The sequence below is a fragment of the Neolamprologus multifasciatus genome, chromosome 5, assembly GCF_963576455.1.
Source record: "Neolamprologus multifasciatus chromosome 5, fNeoMul1.2, whole genome shotgun sequence".
Taxonomy (NCBI): domain Eukaryota; kingdom Metazoa; phylum Chordata; class Actinopteri; order Cichliformes; family Cichlidae; genus Neolamprologus; species Neolamprologus multifasciatus.
The window spans coordinates 36,183,925-36,208,198 of record NC_140443.1 but is presented as its reverse complement, the minus strand read 5'-3'; the positions used below and the strand labels follow the sequence as shown (position 1 = coordinate 36,208,198).

The 24,274-nt window shown below is 40.0% G+C and overlaps 1 protein-coding gene across 2 annotated transcripts in view; it reads left to right on the top strand.

The window, feature by feature from the left end:
- Nucleotides 1-13,705: 13,705 nt before the first annotated feature.
- The window catches only part of plxnb1b (plexin b1b), a 109,004-nt gene continuing 98,435 nt past the window's right edge, over nt 13,706-24,274 (top strand). The window contains exon 1 of one of the 2 annotated variants that reach the window (XM_085161044.1): nt 13,706-14,089. The gene's annotated coding sequence lies outside the window, so the exon portion shown is untranslated. The remainder of the gene's footprint in view (nt 14,090-24,274) is intronic. The other variant, XM_085161045.1, reaches the window with a different exon arrangement.

Below are 24,274 nucleotides of genomic sequence, written 5' to 3'. Positions count from 1 at the left end.
TATGGTTTAATTACTACAAATGATTGTGATGCCAGTGGCAGGGGGATTTACTCACAGTACGATATAATCTATATGCAAAGATCCAGCCGGTCACTTCATACCCAGCAAATTAGTATCTCAAAAAGCAGACCCAAAGAGAGTACATGAGGGAGAGGGTGGTGTAGGCCTACTAACTACATTAAGAAAAGTGCATGTGTTTCTTTCTGAAAATAGCAAAACAATTCAGATCAGCGAGAGGAGGGTGAAGGAAAATGTTTTTGATATAAGTGACAAGTTTTCTGATGGAAATCACTTTGCAGTCTGTGTGACGTCATGAGGACTGAGACTCAAATACAGCACATGATTTATCCAGATACAGCTGCACTATTACCAACAAGTCCACCTTATGGACCTGATACCTGACACGTGAGGAATGAGTTTTAGGACAGCACTGAGAAGCAAATCAAATACAACATTGAATAACAAAACTTCAGATATAAACTCAAAGCCTAGGACCATCACAAAATCTAATCTTGAGTTATTATTTTAACATTTCTAACTTTACAGTCTGGTACAAAAATAGTTTTGCTTTCCTTCTTCAACTCTGGAATAGTAAGGGTTTGGCCTCATAACTGACAGTTAATGCCAACAGCAATGGCTATAGCCAAGCTCAACGCTGGGCATCACTTCAGTGATTATAATTACTGAGCTGCATCTCTGACTCTTGGTGAGTGAAACTACAGTCAGTCATGTCTGATGAGGACATAGCATTAGCTTTAATGTACTGTGACAGTGTACAATGTACAACACTGTAACATTAAAGTTGTAACTTTAAAGCAAGACTTCACATTCAGCAGCATGATATGTTGACTATTGTGCATTGTAGTGCATCACTTACACATAGTCTGTGATCACACCATCCAAAGGGATTATTAACAATGTTCCCTCTAAACTGCGCGTGTGCGCAATTGCGCACTGCTGGCCTGGTGTCTGCACACAGAAAATCTGCGTTGTGCACAAAAAAATCTAATCAGAATTGAAATTAAAATTAAAACTTTAACAATTCTGTTTTGCAGTGTGAGTCAGTGACTGGCTGCTCCCGTATGGGATTAGAACGATGCCACCTTATCCCGTAGTCCAGCCAATGATGCGATTCACATTCGTATATACGCAGCTAATCCACGTCGTTGACAGGCTATGACAGCGTCCTTATGTGCCGACACCGGTGTTTTAGCGAGCAAAGCGGCGTGGCTGATGTGGAGTGAAGCCACGTTAATGACAACGTGTACAACCATTGGAGATGTGAGCAGGACAGACGGAACAATTGACGGAAAAAGTGTGGACTTTATACCAGTTTTTAAATTGTGTTGATAGACAAAAACCAGAGTTATGATAAAAATATCTGCAATGTTTGGTTTCCTTGCTGAATACTGTTGTTGTTTATATTTACTGCAGGAAGAAACAGTAAAAACGGCGTTTTATAAGGAAAACGCTCGAAAGCCTGTGAGCAAAAGCAACACCAAAAAAAAAATCCCGCCCAGTTGTTTAGGAAGGGGGGAAGTTTTATGAGTGACGGCGGTGTTTTGAGATGTAAGAGATTTGCAATGTTTAGCGCAAATCTCGGGGGGGGGGGGGGGGGGGGGGAGGTAGAAATGACTGAAAGATTAATTGGCTCTGTTTTGAGTTTTGTTCAAAAAAGGATGACTTCATATAGGGAAAAATATATATCACTAGGGATGGGTACCGGTATCATAAACGGTAGTAACCAGACCGAAAAGCAGCGCACATTTCAGTGCTTTATTTCCTGAGCTGTGATAAACTTTAGATTCTAGCCAATCGTTTTACGTTTCCGAGGATAGTAGGCGGGTCCAGGTACATACGTTCTTTTAGAGCAGAACTACAGATTAAAAACGCCCTGCCAGTGTAGCAGAAATGATGAGGATGATGATGCAGCAGCAGCCGTTCTTCTCTGCGTGAGTAGCTTAATGTTGTTCTTGTGTAATTTACGTTGAGTAGGCTAACCACGTTATTACATTAATGCATGGAAGGTGAACTAGCAAACACCATCATAGCTACATGCGGCTGTCTTCTTGTTTGATGGCAGATACTCCCTTCACCCTGGCCAAAAAGGCTAAAATGACCAAAGAAAAAGTGGGAAACAGTTAAACATGAGAGGTTTTTGGACAAAGTTTGTGTTTTTTCCATTGTTTAAGCTGCTTCCAGCCCAGAGTGATACCATATATGCCCTATAGCTGCAGAAAAGGCTAACATTGTTATCTTTTTACAAAAAACCAGCTGAACATGAGAGGTTTTTGGAACAATTTTGTGTTCTCCATTCTTTAAGCACCGGTTTGAGCACCGTTTAAACACCGGCACCATTTCAAAAGTACCGGTTTGGCACTGGTATCGGATAAAACCTAAACGATACCCATCCCTATATATCACATATGCAGGACACCTTAAACTAGTTTTTTAATTAAGCAGCAAGGCAGAACAAAGTCGGGGCTGTATCAAGACACGAGGACTAAACCCCAAATCAACCAGACCCAGAACTGATCCGGAATTAAAACAGGACTAAAACAGTTCAAAATCAGGACTACTTAGAACTTAACCAAGACAGAACAAGAATCAGAACTAGATGATAGTAGCACTAAAAATCATCACAGACCTGCACTACACTTATTTTTTAATTCTACCAAAGTCCACTATTTAGATTCAGAAAAGTTTATATAATTATTTAGCCTTGCTGTGCAAACAAGCCTGCAGAACTTAATAAATAAAGAATTTTAAAAATAAGAAACCTAAAAAGAAACACTAGGTACGAGATACATGACTACCTATGATACGGTGATACTTTTGGTAAACAACCATTTGACTAACATGTGTGTCTCACCTGCTCTTGTTCCATCTCTGTTCTGTCCTCATTCTCCATCTCCCTCTCTGTTCCTCTCTCTGCCTCTTTGTGCTGACAATCATCAAATATTCAGTTGAAACCAGATATTTACAAACTCTTCAAAAACACAAACACTTTTTTTAATTGTAACATCAAATCAGACTAAATGTTTATTTTTTTTAGATTGATAAATATAAAAAAAACACATTTATTAAATTTAAGAGTAAAGAGAGAAACTATCTGTATTTCTTAATTGTAAATGGCACCAAATTGTATTCAAAATTGAGCCACACTTATCCACAATTCTTTTCCTGGTGTTTTGTTGACATCGCTTGATTTTCCCATGTCACAGAAACAGACTCTGTGTTTTGCCTTATATGCATCCACAGCTGTGCCACCAATTTACTCACATGGACTCTACTAACCAATCAGAAGCTTCTTCAGCTCAGAATGGAAACGTCTGGAGTTTTCTTATTAATTAACAATAAACTTAGTGTATATGCACTCCTACATTTGATGAAAGTGATAAAAAATAGACAGCTCTGTCTCTCTTTATTCTGACATTTAACTAATTCAAAAGATATTTCAATATTTATTTATCCAAAACAAAACAAGTTTACTCTAAATTGATGTTGTACAGTAAAAAAAATGTTCTTGTGTTTTCCATAAAGTGTAAATATCTGGTTTAAACTGTGAATATACTGCTGTGTACTGAAATTCCTCTTGTTTTGCATAGAAATATACTGAACAACATACAAAGCATAATATATAAAATAACATCTAACAGAGTTTTTTCTTTGAAAGAAGCTCCTTATGTCCCTTCTTGTATATCAGTACATTACTGAAACCGATTTATTTAGTCGTGGAGGGAAACAACTGAAAATATGAAATAAACACACATGTAAGCTAAGACTCTCTAAAGAAACAGCGTTGTTGTTGTTCGGCTTTTCATTTCGCCATTTGTTGATTCACTCGAAGAACAAGTAACGTAATATGGGTCAAGTGATCAGTTTGATATCAATCTTTCGTGATTCACCTCATATTTACATTATTTGTACAGTAAGAATGATTTGCTTTGGTACCTGGTCGAACTTCAATTCTCCTCTGTCTGCCTGGCTCCGTTTCTCCAACAGCGCACTCGCAGGCAGCAGCTGTCCCCGCCCCCTCGCTCAGTCGCTTAGTGTCTGAGCTCGGATCATACCAATATTAGGGGGGATTTACGCACAGTCGTAAATTCCCACAGTGTGCATTATGTGCTTCGAATATTGTGTGTAGTTTTTTGTTTTATACAGTTGTCAGCCAGGCAGCTAACTATGAAAAAATTACACTCCAAAAGACCCCGGGCTTCTGAAAAAACAACCCGGGCTTAAGCCCAGTAAGCCACCCACCCGCTCCGCCACTGGTGTGTAGTGTAGTCAATAGTTTTGTTGTGTGTGTCAGAACAATGAGGCGACTGCTGAATGTTACAGGTGTTACAGCAGTGATACATCTGCTGTTGTCAGGCCTGCAGGTATCAGGCTGTTGTTCTCCTTCATCTCATAGTGGACAGAAATTATTTTTTGGAGTGGCACAAATAATTTGTGTGGCATCAAATTTGATGCAGAACAGCTGATTGTTCTGTAAATAGTTTGAAATATTTATTTAATAAAAATGCCTTGGCTGCATTTTTAGGTAAACAGCTGCAAAAAACTTTGTTTGCATAACTCGGTTACTTTTTTGAAGAAGTAACTATATAATTAATTACCCAACATTGGACATATATATATATATATATATATATATATATATATATATATATATATATATATATATTCCAATAGTGTTAACATACTACACAGGTCATGAACAAGATTTTTTTTTAAATTTTCATTGTAAGTGGGCTAAAGCAGTTAATTAAAAGTAGTCTAACATAAATGTAAATGCTGTAATTTGATTATTTTAATAAACCATGTAACTTGGATGGATTCGATGCTGCCGTGACCACAGTGCACATGTCTGCTGTTGCTCACAGTGGTCTAAGGGAACGCTCAGGGAGTTTGTGTGTTCGCTCAGACACATGAAAAATTAGAGGGAACATTGGTTATTACTTTTTCTTTTTTTTATTCAGTGCTTCACTGAATTTGAATACTTTTTACTAGCAAAATTGCATAAGTGTTCATGGTTTACATTTCCAGAAAATCGTTGATAATACCATCTTCTTCTTTCTTAAATCGAGTCAAATTTGGTAGAATTGTGGTAAAGCTCAGTTGTTTACTGTAAAGGGTTGTGTACATCTTCATTTTCTTGTAGGCAGGTGCACAAGAGGAATTATCCCTAGGCAGAAAGTAAAGGCGATGTTTTACCCGTTGCAGGAGTAAGGATGGAAAGAGTGCATGTTCTTTCATGTAAAGGAGTCGAGCCTGTAGGAGTTCACTCTCTCTTTCTCTCTCTCAGCTACTTATATTCTGAATTTTTATTCCCATCAGTCACAATAGAGATGAGACTGGACAGCGAGTCACATATTTGGGTATGTAGTAATGAACATACTGGGGATGGGGGAAGGTTGTTCTCTGCTCCACGCCTACCCACACCTCCCCCAGTCATGCACTGCCTACCAGCCAGTCTCCCAATCAGTCCTCCATCCCCCATCATAGGCAGCCACGAGTTCCTCTTTCCTCTCTAAGGACAAGTGGCTTTCACAGCAGAGCCTGAAACTGTGTGTGTGTGTGTGTGTGTGTGTGTGTGTGTGTGTGTGTGTGTGTGTGTGTGTGTGTGTGTGTGTGTGTGTGTGTGAAAGACACAGAGAGAGTAAAACTTTGGAGATGAATGGCTCAGTGTTTTTCACACGGATGTGAATGCAATGTGTTGCTCTTGACCGACAGGCGTGCTCATTCACACTCTGCTTTCCCACTTTTCCATCTCACTTCTCTGTCATCCTGTTATGAATACAGGCTTGTGCTCAGAAACCTTCACACAGTCTACACAAATATCTACACACACCAAGGTGTTATCTTAAAAGGTAACAGCAGTCCAACAATAACACACCGTTTTATGGTGTATTTAAACTAAACACTTTGTGGTCTGCAGGAGTATATTAGGACACGTTCCAACTTGTCTCAGCCCTTTTCTTTTACTTCATCTCTCTGTTGCTGAGGCAGAATCCATCCCACTTTAGTCAAACAGTTTTCAGGACTTCTTCTTTTTACCAAAGTGTTCTGTGAGTTGAATTTAAGGAAACAGTTGAATAAATTGGTGAGAAAGATAATAAATCATTAGTTTCACTGATTAGTTTCAGTGTGTAAATCTCATCCTATAGCCTTAATAACACGAGATCTCAACTAATCACAACGCCTACTTTGGAGCAATGTGTCCACAGCATTTTCTTCCACCATCATCAGGGAGTACTCAGATCCTTTACTTAATACCAGAAATATAGGAATACTGCTTTACACACAAAAGCCAAGGCATTACCAGACCCATAACTACCAGCCAATAGACATCATATAATAGTGGAATTAAAAGCAGCACTACATGAAATGAAATAAAAGAAAGAATATTGAAATATGAAACAGAATAAAAGTTTAAGTCTGAATGAAATTCAATACAGAAACTAGAAGAATAAAAACAATAACGCATAAAAACTGAAAAGTGGAATTAAAAGCTGTGCAAGAGTTACGTTTTAAAAAAGCACAACACAAAGAAGACCTTGTGGTGGAAAACATGTCTTTGGCTGTATGGAGAACAGAGCATCACAGCCTGAAGAGCTTAATCACCCCACAAAAGTCATTTGTAGCCTTCACTAGTGCCATTTCTGACTGAAGCTTAACTAGGAGCAGCCAGCTTTAAAACATGGAGTCCTGCTAGTAGAGATAAATTAATCATATTTAAAATTGAACAATGAATTAATGACGAGTCTATCCATGGTCAGTTTAGTTAGAATGGAGTCTAATAGACATGTTGAAAGTTTGGAGGAAGGACTCGTGAAAGCTAGTTTGGAAAGGCTGTCTGTAGTCACAGACAGTATGGTGGAAGCATTTAGCCCATATAGCTCTGAGGCTATGACAATTACTGGCATGTCAAGCCTTCTCACAGCACAAACTCCAAATCCCAACCTTCCACCAACATCCTACAATACGGCATTTAATTAAATAAATATATACATACATTTGACCATCCATCCATCCATTTGCTTCCGCTTATCCTTTTCAGGGTCGCGGGGGGCGCTGGAGCCTATCCCAGCTGTTATAGGGCGAGAGGCGGGGTGCACCCTGGACAGGTCGCTAGTCTGTCGCAGGGCCAACACACAGGGACAGACAACCATTCACACTCACATTCACTCGCACATTCACACCCAGTGACAATCTGGATTATCCAATTAACCTATCCCCACAAGCTGCATGTCTTTGGATGGTGAAAAGAAGCCGGAGGGAACCCACGCAAACACGGGAAGAACATACAAACTCCACACAGAAAAACTCAGGACCTTCTTGCTGTGCGGCAACAGTGCTAACCACCGTGCCACCGTGCTGCCCCACATTTGACCATTTTCATACAATTAAATATTTTAGATGAAATATTCTACACTTTACCCTTACACCTTAACATTTTCCCAAACACCCTGGAGAGGACAAAGAAAAGACATGTGACACATTTGCCTAAGTTAAATGGTAAACCTTATTTGCTCCCAGTGACAATTCTTTCCTTCTCACAGACAATCACTACATTTCTTGATGAGGAGCAGCTGTGCAGGACCTGGAACAAAGGCTACCTGCGAATTGTTAAAATACTCAATAAATATTCAATAAATAATTAAACCTCTTGTGTGCAAATGTTATTGATGTGCAAATCTATGCTTAACCCTCTGGGCTCTATCCTGGCTATTTGTGGCCACTTCACTTTTCTTTTTTCAACCATTTTCGTTCTGTTAATGGAATGAAACTTCCAAAGGTGTGTATTTGTTTCAGATTTTTTAATTTTCAACATCAGCTCCTTGATAATATCAATAATATTCACTATACACCAAATTGTTCCTCTTGGCTCTATCGTGGCCATTTGTGGCCAGTTGAAACCCATTATAACCACCTTTTTGATTCCTTGTTATTGGCAGTACTATATCATGCGATTTAGGTAAAATTGCTTTCATTCTAAACTCAACACATAAAAATTGTAGTTTTTAATGTTTTTTTACCAAATTACATCATTTACCCATTTTTGGCCGATCAAGCAATTTCATGTAACATTCCTAGTTTCTAGTAGCGGCCTTTGATGGCTTATCACACTCCAATAGACCAAAATAATAAAACAATTTTGACATAGGTTTGATCTTAAGGATCTAATAGTTTGTGTTTGTGCATGGCATTGCAGCACAAACATGTATTTGCAAGATAGACTGGAATAAATAATGACGCATCAAACATTACATAGGCTGCAGTGAATTCCTGTGGATGCAGGATATTGAGCTTTGAGCTTCCCAGTCAAACTTAGCTTTGAAGCACATGTGAAAAGCACTTTTACTCTTGTATTTTTCATAAAAAGAGACCATACCCAAAATATTAACTCTAGAAACAAACAAACAAACAAAAAACAATCACAGGACATTTTGCAGAGTTCAAACCTGCAGCTGCAGCGCAAAAAACAACAAACACTGTTTGTAAACGTGTCCTGGAGTTTCTGCAGGTGCAAACGTTGCTACTGCTGTAAGTAAGCCTAACAGCTTCCAGATCATTTATTCTGGCTATAGGGCAAGAAGGTCATCACTGCTTCAAGCACTGTCTGTATGATCTGGTCAGAGAGCAAGGACAGCAGCAGTCCTCTGTCCTTGAAGAAAAGACATCTGCCCAAGATGAAGAAACTTCCTCTCCAGAAGATGAGGGGGCAATCTCCAAAGAGGCTGACTGCATCACCACTGATGATGAGTACTAGCCAGTGCCTGAATCCTCTTCTTTGGGGGAGGATTGGGGTTGGGGGGGCATGGAGGTGGAGGCCGAGCAGCTGATGGAAAAGAACATAGGAGCATTTTCTGAGACCAAGGAGCCGGTGACTGAGTGGATCCCTCATGAAAAGAAAACCATGTGGGTCCCACTACTGAAGAGAGACTGCTCTACAATCCAGTACCCACTGGTATCAAACCAGGGCTCACCCTGTATGCAGTTTCCTGCATTAGCAGCCTGAGATCTACTTTTGACTTTTTTATAACAAAGGAGATCTTTTAGCTGCTGTGCACCCTTACAAACCTGCATGGGAGGCGAAGGTGTGAGGATTGGAGGATTGTAGATGAAGTGGAGATGTGAGCCTACACCAGAATAAAGCAATACATAGCATGTTGGATGACAACACTGGAAGTTCTCAGGAAGTAAAAAAGGGAAAGGGGTTCAGACTCCAACTGACGGAGTAGCTCCGAGGACAACATCTTTCCTTCGGTCATCTTGGCAGAGGAACCCCTCAGATGAAAACTGGCACAGGGGAAACAACCCAGAGCTTCCTCTCCAGCTCCTCCAGTTGCAACAGAGGAAGATTTTTGTTGTCTGTCTTTGGCTTCACCAAAACTACCACAGCGATATCCCACATGCCAAAGCAACGGAGGAATGTGCTTCTTTTGACAGCAACACACAAGGAACCTGCAGTCAGTGATGGGGAATAAAGGATGCGTGAAAGCAAGAAGCAATCCTGGACTACAATAGGCACAAATATTGCTTGGATAACTTAGAGGGTGTTGGCACCTCGAGTTGTAGAAGGAAAACTAACTGATGGCTCTTTTCTCCAATCTCCTGGATGTCTTGGGATACGATGTCTTTGTCCCACCGGAAACAACTTCACTGAAGGGGGGGAGTCCTCTACAACCTACAAATGAAGTGTGATGCTGGGAGAGCTGGGGCACATGCTGGTGACCTCAACAACTGCAAGACACCCTTCTCCTTAATTCTCAGCCACTTCTGCCATTGATCTCAAGATACAGTAGTCTGAACTAGAGATGGCACGATACCACTTTTTTATGTCCGATACCGATATCATAAATTTGGATATCTGCCGATACCGATATGAATCCGATATAGTGTGTTTTTTAATCAATAAAACGTTTTTTTTAATATCTTGCTGCATTTTGTATAAGTTTATACTCAAGTTTAAATAAATAACAACACTAAAGCTATTCTGTTATACCTGTATGTAAAAAATACACTGCGCCCAAAATATTTCATAGATCAGCAACACTGATCAATCTAATAAAGTTAAACCTGCTCCATCCTCCCTATTCTGGTATTTTAAAGAATACTTAGCAGAAATATTAAGCAACCTAACTAATAGGGTTGCAAACTCCCAGCAAAAAAAATAAAAAAAGGGAACCACCCCCCACCCTCCACCTCATGATGCTTAATCGATGTAATCAAATTTAATTTGATGCAGGGGGAAAATGCACAAAAATAAATTATTTTTCAAGAATAATTAAATAGATTCAACATCTTTCTTCAACAGAATTGCAGACTGCACAGATGGTATCTTCCCAAAGGAAAAAGTACTAGCTTACTAGGGTATATTAGACTTAACGGTTACTATATACAGTAATGGACTTCTATATATTTTACATCAGATTAAAACTTTGGGTGTAAGATTCAGATAATTATTTATTAAAAGCTAGACATTTTAAATGAGAATAAGAAAGAAAAGTATGTCTTTGTGCCCCCTTTTCCCTGTTCATGCCCTATTGGCCCCCCTGGCTAAATGTGGTTAGCACATCTTGCTGCTAATGAGGATGCACACAGAAGCACACACCGGGATATAAATTTTGATCATTTTATTGGTCGTTTCAGGGGTCATTTGGTCATTAAATTGCCTTTCTGGCCAATAACACACCATGTGTGATATTCTTTTTGGCCATTTATCCCCTCCCCAAAGAAAAAATAAATAATAAAGTAAAAATAAATCATTGTTACTGTTACTGACCTGCAATGATGATAAAAAAAATATTAGGTTTCATCATTCATATGCTAAAAAATATGAACTTTATCACTATTTCCCCCCAAAAGCGTAGTAATAATATTATGTATTATTACTACGCTTTTCAAAGGGTATAATATCTGAATTTGAATTATATTTTGGTTTTCATGACTAGGACCGGTGCTAATCTAAAAAATCAAGTCCAAAAAAGTGGAAATTATTCTTAATATATATGAATTTTATAGCATTTTGTAAACGTAAACAGGGGGTGGCCATTTTTGGCCACGAACAAGCTGAGAGGGAGTTTTTATGTTTTTCTGTCACTTCACAAAAAAACAAAGATGCATAAAAGTCATACATACTGTTAATTATTGCTATACATCTAACCTCCACCATGGTTAGAAAATAAATCAGATGACATGTTTTATTTGGAAAAAAATTGGGGTTTTACGATTTTTTCCATTTATGAGTTCCTAGGATTATTTGATTTAACTGGTATTTAAAGGGTTAAAATTCTGAATTTGAATGAAATTTTGATTTTCATGAACAGCACTGATGCTAATCTAAAAAATCAAGTCGAAAAAAGTGGAAATTTTTGTTAATATATATGAATTTTATAACATTTTGTAAACGTAAACAAGGGGGTGGCCAATTTTGGCCACGAACAAGCTGAGAGGGAGTTTTTATGTTTTTGCTCTCCCTGCACAAAAATAACAATGCATTATAATCAATGTTGATGTGAATCAATTACATGCCCCAGACTCTACTATTAATAATACAAGAAATTTCAGTAGCAATGCAATTATAGAAAATTGCGAGATGTGATGTTGTCTTTCAGCTAGTGCAGTGGACAAACAAACTGGTGTTTAAAGGGTTAAAAATGTAAAAAGTAATAACTATTTTATATTTATGAAAAGAACTGAAGTTAGTTAAAAGCTTTATGCAGAAAAAATGGCAAAAAAAACCCAAAAACATAAAAGTAATAAAAATTACAGACCTAATCTGTTGGTGGACACTTTTGGCCACAAACAAGCTGAAAGGTGATTTTGAACAAACCCAGAGGGTTAAAGTGTGATGTTACATAAAGTGCTGTACAAGTTATAATACAAGTAAGGGAGTGCTCTTCCTTACAAGGATAAAGAAGGCTTTTTAAAACGGGGGAACAAACTTGAGAATGGCTTGGACCCAAGGGACTGGATGTCTCTGGGCCACTCACCTGAAGGAGAGGTGCTTGATCAGTCATTGGTTGTGTTGTACATGCAAGCAGCCAGAGGAGGGTGATAAATGACAATAATGTTTAATAATTTAATGTGCATGATATAAAGCTAAGAAGCTAAGACTATGAAGTGGCATGAAAAGAAAACAGGAACCCAACCCTATATTAATAAAATGTGGCTTCTATCTTCTCGAGAGATATTCTTGTGTGGACTATATGTAAATATACTTTCTTTGATGTTTCAGTGAGGTTTTGAGGATCTTTGCATAATCAAAAAGAAATAATTCAGTTATCTGAAATAGCAATGTCTAAAAAATATGATCTTATTTTTTACTAATTTCCTCTGAGCTGTAGTGTGTGCATCTCGCACAACTCTTTTGTGACACAAAAAGATCTCCATGCTCTGGATGCAAATGTCCCTGATAAATATACATGATTATTATAATACGAGTGTACATAGTGAGAGCAGAACAGACTGTACTGTCTTGTATTAGAGCTCGGGGGTGCCGTGGTGGGTGGGGCTGAGTGTGATCTTTGAAGTTTATCTGGCTTCAGCCCTCATTACAGGAGAATTAAAAAGGGTAAGATAAAAGGCTTCTTTTCACAAGAGAAGACAAAGATTCAGAGAGAGACTCTCCTTGAGGATAAAAAGTGTGTGGAGCGGGTTTTGTGATCTCTGTGTGGTCTCTGTTGATCCGCAGTGTGACATGGCATCTCTAAACTGAACAGTGGATAAGAACTGCACCCTGAATAACACCACAGTCATCCCACACAACAAACAGCTCCAGTCACGCTGACTTAATGTGTTGTGAATGTTTGTGTCATGGTTCACTATAGTAAACGGCTGCTGCTTGTTTGGTTTTTTCAAACCAGCCAGCAAAAGATGATCTATTAATATTTCTGTATGTTGACTTTATGAATTCTCAGCAACATACATTTGCAATATAGAAAGAATTAATCTGATGATTGTGTTTTTATCACATATTTGGCCCTTTGAGTCTCTCTGAATATATTTGATCTCAGATAATGAAAAATGGACGTCAGTTTTTCTTAAAGCAGGACTATTTGATGTAATAAAGTCTATGGGTCACACTGGCAGATGTACTCCATGCATGTTTCCTGTTGGCCAGAAGGGGTCTGCCATGCATCAGCCGGCTCTCTAGCAACTGATGCTGCATTCAGGAACTGGTGGAAGTACAGACTTTACACTATTGTTATTGCGTTCAGTAAACTTTCCATCCTAACAGTCACTGGTTTTTCTACTACAATTATCAAAATGGAGTGAAAGTTATCTATTTAAATTCGCAGGTTGTGGTCTGGTGAACAACAAAAGACAAAACCACTCAAAATCTTTTAAGAAGCACATCTCACCAGTGTTGGTCAAGTTACTTGAAAATAGTAATTAGTTACTAATCTCCAAGAAAGTAACAACTTTACTGATGACGTATTTTCAAAAGTAATTACTTTATTACATAGTTACTTTTTAAAAACATGATACACAATCTGAATGCGTAATAAAGCAACAGACCTTTCAGCCCACTTCTATTTTGTCTGCAGCGGTCATGTCAGTGGGGGGATCCCGGGGTTTCACATTCTCACTGTGCAGCTAAAGCTGGTCACTATTTAACACAGATTACCTTACGTTCGCACGTGGTTGTGTAAAATACGAGGGGCACTTGAAGGGAGCGTCACGTATCCTCCCTTCGCCAGCCCCCTTTTTACGCCTGTGGAGAGCTGGGCGCTGAGCGAAGTACCGGAGTGTTCTCACTGTTACGGGGCGCATGTGGAGGCAGAGAGCTGCTGAATGAAACCAAGCAGGGAAACAGGAGAAACTTTTTTTTTTGCTACATGGAGTAACCACGCTGTTTTTCATCAGTAAATTAAATTAGGTGTGTAAAGTTGTGAAAGTTGGACAGGAAATTTCCAAGCATGGACTGAGCGGCAGGAATATCGAGGAGGAATCGCTTTCTTGCCCGCTAATTTGTCTGCACAAGCAACCGGCTGCGGAAAAATTGGATACTTTACTAAAACTTCGCTGTAAGGAGGAGTAAACCAGAGCTGAGTGACCGAAGAGTTGTGCACAGAGCAAGGTGAGTGTGGGTGAGGGCTGTGCTGGAAATCTGTCCCATTGAAATCAAACTGCATGGGATTTTTTTCCACTTGTTTTCCTCTCAGTGTTCAAACTTCTGCCTTGTGATCAGTAATGTCGGGGAAATGCGTGAAAACCTTTATTTATCAATATTTATGTGGATTTTACACAAATCCACACACACGTGCTCCTTATTGGTTATTTACAGACTTTTAGCTATTAGTGGTGGAACAGTTGGAGCAGGTTGATGAGAGTTGGGTTAGCTAGCGCTGAAGTGAACTCACTCCGTCCTCTAGGAACCGCTGCTCCACTCCTTGCTTTTTATGGGACATTATGGGTCTTTTTTATTTTATTATTTGAGTGCAAATATAATTTTTTTTTAAAAAAGTCACCCCCTTTTATTTATTTATCTGTTGAGTGTTAGCTCCGTTGATAAAAAAAAACAACAGAATTTCTTTTTCATTGACGAAACAAATTTAGTTTTTCAAAATAAAATGTCAGAGTCACTTTTGAGCCCAAACTAGCATAAAAATATTTAATCCCATCATAAGAAAACAGTTTAAGTGTTGCCTGGAGAGGCTTTTAATCAGAAAACCGGAAGAGAGAGCTCTTGTCCTCATCTATTAATGATATTCTTTAATGGCAAAGGTCAGATCTGGGTCTGTGTTAGTTTGTAGCTGCTTGTCTAAAATGTCATTATGATATTAATATACACTCTGGTACAGGTGTCACGGGGGACTGTGAGTGTGTGACCTTTGTCACGTGGATCATGCTCGGCCTTTCTTGTGTCTTTTTTTGCCTCATCACAGACCTGAAGGTTTATTATGATCCTTCTAATGATAATGGCAATAATTGCTCATGTATTTCAGAGTGTTGCCAAGGCTGGGAAACTATCATGAGCTGCTTGTTGCTGTTAGCATCTTCAAATAAAAAGTGACTGGCAGTCTTTCTTCAGGTTTTCAAGCAGCTAAATTGTGAAAGCCAGAGGCTGCAGCGATGCTACAGCAAAACAACAACCAAACATGGACTTTAGTTCAGACTCAGGTGTAGTCCAGCTGACTGAGTCAACAAAGTTTTGTATTTATATGTATGGATTTATTTTTAACTTCTTAATTCTTACCCCTGACAAAGGCTAAGTGTGAGATGCGGTGGAGGGACATGTAATGAATCGCTATAAACTTTTTTTCCCCCATCTGATAAAACTCGTCACTTCTTGCAGTTTAGTTCTTTCATCATGTGTTGGTATTAGAACAGCTAAAGTAGGGTCTGGCTGACTTAAGTGGGGCACGTATTTTTATTGTCCCTGAGTGAAATGCTGTTGACCAGCAAAACCAGTAGCTGACATGTTTTCTTGCTTGTACATGGATATAGTCAGTCAGCAGGAAACGGCACTTTCTGGTCTTGTGAAATGAGCTTGTAAATGTCCTCATTATGGGGTCCTTATGGGGTATAAAAGCTTGACCTCCAGCGGCCATAAATGGAAGAAAATTGGAGTTTTAAAAAGGTGCAAGACAAATGAACAGCTAGTTATTGTTGCAGTAATTTTAGTTTAGAATATGCGCAGGAGAAAACTTGAAAATATCAGTGCTTGGTTGCCGTTTTCTTCAGATGTTTCATTCTAGCAATATAGTAGCAAGTGTGCTCTAACTTTTCTGTACCTACAGCTTTTTAACTTCTCGGTATAACTGAACAGCTCTCATGCATAACAGGACTGACTTAAGTAATAATTGGTAAGCACCTTAAAAGATGTCAGCATTCAACAGCCAGGATTTGTAGCAACAGAGGTTGTTAAGTGCCTCTCTAATAAACAACACTCACCTCACAAACTCTCTCACAGGCGAGGTGCCAGAGGTCAAAAGGTGATGGGGGCTGGGTGTTGAATGCTCTGTGTCTGGCAAATGGAGGAGCATGTGGTGTCAAAACCAATATCCTCACAGCAAACCATTGTCAGGTGGTGTCGTGAGCTGACGTGAAGGCAAACACTGCCTTACGAGATAAAGGAACAGCTTTGTATCGGTTAGTGTCGGCTGTCATTCTTGTAATGAACAGGTGGGGAGAAATCAAGGCCGGATGAAGGTTTGATGAGCTGTGGATGGCTGTTCACAGCAGCTCATCAGTTTAGGCGTCGATGAAGCATCTGTGAATACTGTACGGAAAGTGTGACGTTTTCTCTAAAAGGTACCAAGTGGTTATTGTTGGGGTATGCCTGAAATCAACAAATGTTTATAGGTTAAGGCAGGGGGAAGGTGTCATTTTAGTTTAAAGATCGTTTTCTCTTTGAAGTCTTACATTTGGTTGTGAAAAATGTAGAAAAAGAGGAGGAAGTTTATACTCGGCCTCCTTTGTCACCTCTGTATTGCCAGCCTTGTCACAGCTTGAAGGTTAAGCCTAGATTATGCTCTGCTGGAAACCTGTTGGCCGAGTCGTCCTTCCTGTTACACTTTTTTGACATCCGCTCGAAGTCTGACGCCTGGTCAGCATAGTAGATGCACTGTAATGTAAATTGTCTGCGGACAAGTCTGCACCGTTTGAAAAAATAATAAATAAAGGAAAAATCACCACGCTCACGGACATCATTGCAGGTTGCATCGACCCAACCTATAGTTAATTTTCTTGGGAAGTGCACGTCAGGTTGAGTGGAGGGTTTCCAGCTATAGTCTAAGGGACGACGTAGATTTCCCACTGAAGTCAACTGTAAGCACAAAAGTAGTCTAGCCAGTTTTTTCCCTGCACATTTTAAGTGAAAAATAACTGCTTAACACTTTAACAGTGGCTAAAGTAACCTTGTAAAATATTTCTGGGAGTGTAGGTGAAGCTTTTAATAATCTGCTTAAAGTTTTGGTTTTCCACTTATGTATCAGTGATTTCCATCTACCGTTTGCTCTTCCTGTCGTGTGGAGTGGAACTAGCAATTATTCCAGTGATGCTCATTTGAGTCACACATCACCACCTGCTAGTATCTCCTCCTTTGTAACCTGGTTCAATTCAATTCAATTTTATTTATATAGCGCCAAATCACAACAAAAGTCGCCTCAAGGGGCTTCATAGGTACAGAGAAAAGCCCAACAATCATATGACCCCCTATGAGCAAGCACTTTGGCGACAGTGGGAAGGAAAAACTCCCTTTTAACAGGAAGAAACCTCCGGCAGAACCAGGCTCAGGGAGGGGCGGGGCCATCTGCTGCGACCGGTTGGGGTGAGAGAAGGAAGACAGGATAAAGACATGCTGTGGAAGAGAGACAGAGGTTAATAACAGATAGAGCTGGGCGATATATCGAGTTTTTAAAAAATATCGATATATTTTTATACGAGATATAAGATGTGACAATATCCTTTATATCGATATAGTCTATGTTACTTGTGGAGCCGCAAGTTTGCCTCTCTTTCGTCCACTTTTGTCTTTACGCAACATTACTCGGCCTCGCCCCTCCTTCACTGAGCACAACTCCCCCTCCTCCCCCATCGCTTCACCTGCAGGAAGCGACAAGATGGAGACGGCAAATCTCCGTTAACGAGTTACTGCGCATCGCCCCGTGCGTGGGGCGGGACGCCGTCAACGTGTTAGCTAGCTAACCACGCTAACGAGCTAACCACGCTAACGCCATGCAGCCCAGAGGCGCTGCACAGCCTAAAATCCTTTCATTTTCTCAAAAGTTGACAGTGTGCCTTATGTATGAATTCTGGTTGTGCTTGATGGCCGCGAACCGATTTTATGTGGTACACAGTGCTCAGCAATCTGTCAAAAAATGTTTTAGTAAGACTTTGCTAAGCTACGGTGCTGCACCGGTTGATGGATTGTCGGAGCATTACGGCTACCGAGGAGCCTCGCGGAGTGATACGTACTGTGCTTCAACGTAATATTATCCTACTGTGTTTAAGGACCATAAATGGCACCTGCTAAGAGACGTGGTTATGAAGAGGATTTCAAACTCAATGCTGTCAGTCACGCAGTAGAAGTTGGGAACAGAGCAGCTGTGAAATCTGTCTTTGTTATTATGCTCAGCGTCTGTTAGTTTACATTTTGACTGCACAATTGTGAGCTTTTTGTTATGCACAAAAACAACATAGTTTTCTTTTATTTATGGAGCATTATTATTTAATAAATGCTCATAATTTATTTTTGAGTAAATTTTATGTACATCTATGCTCTATGTTAATAAAAGTGCCTGTGTGACATCTGGGACACAGCTTTGACTAAGAACTCTCTTTTTGTTCTTACTTTATGGCTTTAAAAAAAAAAATCGAGATATATATCTTATATCGCCATCCAGCTAAAAAGTATCGAGATATGAATTTTGGGTCATATCGCCCAGCCCTAATAACAGATATGATTCAATGCAGAGAGGTCTGTTAATACATAGTGAGTGAGAAAGGTGACTGGAAAGGAAAAGCTCAATGCATCATGGAAATCCCCGGCAGCCTACGTCTATTGCAGCATAACTAAGGGATGGTTGTATTTGATGTCATATTTTTGAAACATATTCATGGCTTCCACCTTCAGCGGGAACAATTTTCTCACAGTTTGCAGACTGCAGTGCTTTGTTGGAGGCTCACTTTTAGGTACTGAATTGTCATTAGAGGCTGACACAGGGCTCTCAGGCATGTAGGTATGATACGGCACAGCTCGAGTTTTTATTGCAGATGACAGGAAAGGACAACCCTCAGCCAGTCTGGTCACCTCAATAGCGATCAGAGTAGAAATTATTTGTAATGCCAGCAAGATATGAACACTCTCCTTGTCTGGCGGGGGTCGGGGGCTCCTCCACTCCAGTGGCCAGATTAAATACTCAATTTAATTATGTCACTGAGCATTAAGTCAATAACCTTATCAGAGTGGTCCGGCTGTTTAATGGAGCTTTGCGGGCCAACAGATGCACCAAGATTAAGGACTATGTGCTGGTGTTGCAAACCCTGAGAGGAGGGATAAAAGACAGACGTGGAATCTGATACATGAGCCCCTACTGCGCGGTGCCATACGTTTCACCACAGACTGATGCAAATTAATTGAAGAGATCCTGTAGAGTTACAGCTAGGGTTATTTATATAAGGTTGAATCAGAAGTTGATAATAAAAATTACTATTACATTAGATACTCATTTGCAACAGTATTGATACCAAGAATGTCGTCTTTGCCTCCTCACGCTGTCACACAGCGTTACCCAGCAGACAGTGTTGGTGTCTGCTGGGTAACTGGTCAAAAATGCCGGGATACTAATTTATTATTATCAGGCATTCTAACAACTTCCTAAAAAGCCTCCAGTTGATCAAAAATGCTGCAGCAAGAGTAGCAACAGGGACTAGAAAGAAAGAGCAGATTTCTCCCATATTAGTTTCTCTTCATTGACTCCCTGTTAAATCCAGAATCTAGTTTAAAATCTCTCTCCTCACTTACAAGGTCTTGAAAAATCAGACCCCATCTCATGTCAAAGACCTCATGGGGCCATATCACCACCAATAGAGCTATTTACTCTCGAACTGCTGGCTTACTTTTGATTCCTTGGATGTTTAAAGGTAGAGTGGGAGGCAGAGCGTTCAGTTTCCAGACCCTGAGAGCTGGTCCTCCTGTGAAACCAGCTCTGTGCTTAAGATTAGGCTTAAAACTTTCCTTTTTGATAAAGCTCACAGGCTGAGGAGTCTGGTGACCTTTAGTTATGCTGTAATAGGCCCAATCTGCTGGGGGCTGCCCATAAAGCCTCCTATGTATTTATGCAACACTACACATTTGATCATTATTTATTGTTACTGTGTGTCTCTCTCCCACAGTGTCTCCCTCCCCTCACCCCAATGATGTTTTATGCTTGCTCTGTTGCGCCGTGATTTTGACATCGCATTCTGTGGCTCATGGCACAATATTTCTGACGCTTGGGGTAGGCATGCACTTCTCGATTTTTGTAACCTAGTTTAACCTACCAGCATTTTAACGATGGTTATGGTGGACGTTAATTCGAAGCCCCAAACTGGACAGTTTGTGCTCTACTGTACACATTATCTGGCTCCTTTTTTGGTGACTGAGGAGCGCCTCTGGATTTAATTAGACGGGCGAGTTTGTTCATTATTCAGATATGTAAATAGGGACCCAGATACACGCAGTGCTGGAATGTAAAATAGATTTGATAGTTGAAAGCTCTTTGAAGCAGCAAGTGAAGTGCTCTGTAGTTACGTGGATTATTAACTTATTACAATGGGCCGTGTGCTTCCACCCCTTGCTCTTTGGCGTGTGCGTGTATGTGCTTACAGTTGCTCCCTCTTGAATGAGGCTAGTGTGTTTGCACAAGGTCAGTCTCAAAGCAGGAGCACACGTGACACGGTGGTTTGCCCAAACACAGTCTACCTCCTGAGTTGCAGTGAAGTAACTGAAAACTACAGTCAAACTCTTGTGCTGACTGACATCACAGACGTATGTGGCGTACGAGGGGATTCATGTCAAACATTGAGCTAAAAATGAAAAGGTCTCATGTTGGTTTGATATAGTCGTTTAGTGTTGGCTCTGCAAATAAAACTCAACTGGTTAAAGAATATTGAAATTAATCAAGTGAAGCTTATAGCAGCCTGTCATAACTGTAATTTGGTTGATTTAAAATGTGCATATTCACTGTCAGATCTGGATCAGCTTTACAGGAATTTTGCAGCTGCATTAGAATAGAATAGAATAGAATTCAACTTTATTGTTATTGCACATGCACAGGTACAAGGCAACGAAATGCAGTTTGCATCCATCCAGAAGTGCTTTAGCCATGATATAGATATATTACAATATATATTAGCATTAATATACATGTGTAAGTATATTGCAGAAATGGGTCTATTATGGTATGTTATAATGTACACGGTATGAAGTATGTTATGAATATTCTATAACTATAAGTATGTACAGGCTGTAGTGAGTACAAGCTACTACACATTTGGTTCCCAATTGCAATGCAGAATATTCTTTTATTACTAATTCTGAATGAAAGCTGCTTCTTTGTGACAAATACAGAAGTAAACATTGGTCTGCATTCACTTCATGTTCATGTATGAACACTGTGGCCCCATTTATGATTTTGCTGCCAAACGTGTGACCTGTGGTGACTGCTACAGGCAGTGTGGTACAAACAAAACCTGGTTTGTGTCTCTGTCTGCCTCAGGCTCTATTCACTCCATATTCTCGCTACAGTTTTCTTTACTAATCTGATAAAACAACGTTGTAATAATGGAGCTAACCCATAAACGCAGCACTGTCTGTCTGAATTGTGGGAAAAGTGATGCCATACTTTAATTCATGCCATAACTCTGCAGTTTCGTCCATCTCTTCCTCTCCATTCATTGCTCCGAACTCAGCACTCAACACTTTCTGCAGCTCTCATTTTTTTCAGTATCCTGTCGTTCTGCGCTGAAGCAGCCGTTTGTAGAAGGCCCTGAAAGAACGAGGAACTGCTGTGCGATAGGTTGACATGGATGAGAAGAGCTTTGTCAGTGTACTCACAGAGAGAAGATATGTCCTCTGCCTTTACCTCACACTTGGCCTTTGTTCTTGTATCTTCGTGAGGTCCAAAGTATGGAAGAATTGCTTTTTTAGGCCTAACCTAACCTGGGCTTTAATCCTCCAATCTAAGTCTGGTTGTAATAGACCCCAATTATAAACCTGCATCCATCTAGACACAAGATAAGAGGCTTTTTTAGGAAACTGCAAAAACTACACACTGTTTCCTTGTCTGGAAACTGTGTAGTGCTGGGTGTTGTTTAAAGTCATATTGGTATGTGAGCCAAAATGGACCTGAGGCAAAGTAAACATGCCAGAATGAAAGATGCTCACATTTCTTTTGTGCTGTCTTTACACAACTGGAGATGGAGATGCATGATATCCAATGTATTCAAGATCTATTTATATTCATGACCCAGTCACTGTTGTTTTGTAACATGACATCAGCCACTGGTTTTGGATTCAGTTGAAGTCTCACTGTTAAGGTTTTGGCTTTGACGTTAACACATCACTATACCACAGTGAGCTTTGCTGGCTGACTAATAAAATTGTAGAAATTTAAAAAACAAACAAACTATAAACTTAATGCTGTTACACAAAGTACAATTATGGTTATGAAATCACAAAACCAAAGAATATGGTGACAGAATAAGAACTTTACTGTGAAAATGATTGAAATATAGAGCAGCAGTACAGCATTTAAGGTCTTAGGGCGTGTATCATTAGATATGTGTGATCAGTATGTGAGGGTAAATAATTACGCCACATGGGACATTAACATGCAGTGTGTTTAAAAACAGTTTGGCTTTCACTGGAAACAGAAGCTGAGATAATTGTTGCACGTTATGTTCCTGCAGTGAAAAAGATTTGGCAGCATGGTGTTAAAGTCCAGGTATCCTGCAGCTGTAGGAGTATGTGAACAGGCCACATGCATACTCGTAACTTTTTATTTATTTATTTTAAATTCACTTTGGGCCGGACTTTGCATGCTTTGGCTGAAAACTGATCCAGAACTCGACTCAAAATGAAACGGAGGCTTTTTGTTTCTGGCTTTTTGTGGCTGAATCGACCTGGTCGTTCCTCTGCACGCTTCAAAGAAATGCAAGAAAACTTTTTTACTTTCCTTTTTTTGTCTCGCTTGCAGATAATTTCTGCTCTTTGGTCTCTGCAGCTTTAAAAATGGTGTTCTGCATTCCCCGTGCTTTTCTTTCTCTGCAGAAAGAGAACGTGGCCATGCCTTCTTTTTGTTTCTTTTGTTGAAGAGGAGGCTGAAAAGACCGGCCAACCAGACAGGAGATTGTGAGGAAAGGGTGGGAGCTTAGAGAGACGTAGGCATACCTCGAGGAGAGGGGGGGAGAGGGGGGAGGGGGGGGAGCGAGAGAGAGGGGGGGGGGTGTCTCTTGTTAGCTGGAAAACAGCTGGTGTTTTGGCTGTAGACTCAGAGAAACGACAGGTGAGTGGGTGTGGTGGAAGAGGGAGTGTCCTCCATCTGGAAGATAACCTTGTGAGTCCAGGCTTTCATATCGAGAAAACTGCTTTTGAAAACAAACTTTTTGAGCATACACGACTGTTTTCATGTTGAAATGTGGTGATTTAGTAGCAGATTAAGGGGATGGCAATTAGAAATCTCATAAGTTTTTCTGTATTGTTCCTTGCATTGCTTAGCTGCAGTCAGGTGGCCGTTCATCCTGAATCGTGATTTGAAGGGAGAAGAATTTAATATAAACATGACATCAGTCAGCTTTGGCTTTTGGCTCCAGAGGCAACAATATGAGAAGCATCTGTTGTGATGACACTATCTGGGTTTCTTTTCTGTGTGTGTGTGTGTGTCTTTTCATGACACACACACAAGCATGAAAAGCAGCATTTTGAAATGCCGACAGTCAACTGTTGCCAAGTGGCAACCATGGAGGCTGCTGGAGAACAGTGAACGCTCAGTTTCCCTAGAAACACCCTTTTCCCCTCCCCTAAATGGACTCCCCCCCCCCCCCCCCCCCCCCCCCCCCGCTTTAAGTCCCATTATACCCCCTGGGGGGGAGTCCTGGGAAAACGAGGTTGCTATGGTAGGCCAAAGCTGAATGTTGGACAGGCATGTTAAAAGTTCAGGCCCCTGGCAAGCTGCTGGTGGACTCAGGTACAAAACTGAAAACCTGAACTTCGACCTTTTTATATCTTCAACGCTAACAAAGTAACAAGCATTTAATTAATTATGAATTTCTTAAGAAATTCTGGTCTCAGAAGAGAAGTATTAATTTAAGTACTTGGGTACTTAATGTTTGTCAACTAAAGATTTTCCTAGTAATCCCAGGCTGTTTTCACATATGACCTTAGGTTTTGGGAGTATCAGTCATCTTTTCCCATTCCTACTCTACATGTGGATGCACAAACAGAACTGTGGTAATGATTGTATCCAGCAAGGATACTGTTAATGTCAGATTGAATGACCATGCTAAGTGGCTGACATTGGACTCTTTGTATGTTGCAAAGCTGTGGATAAACCTGATGAATGATAAGTGAATGTTTGCCTGCAGAAAGCACTTTTGACTTTCTTGCCCTCCTGCAATGATCCCACACCTGAGGAATGTGCTATAAGGCAAGATTAGCACATTAGCACGCCATGTCAAGCTTAAAGTCAGACTTAAAAGTTGCTCTCTTTCTACCTGGCTATATTACCATGGAGACTATATTACCATGGAGACTATATTACCATGGAGACTATATTAC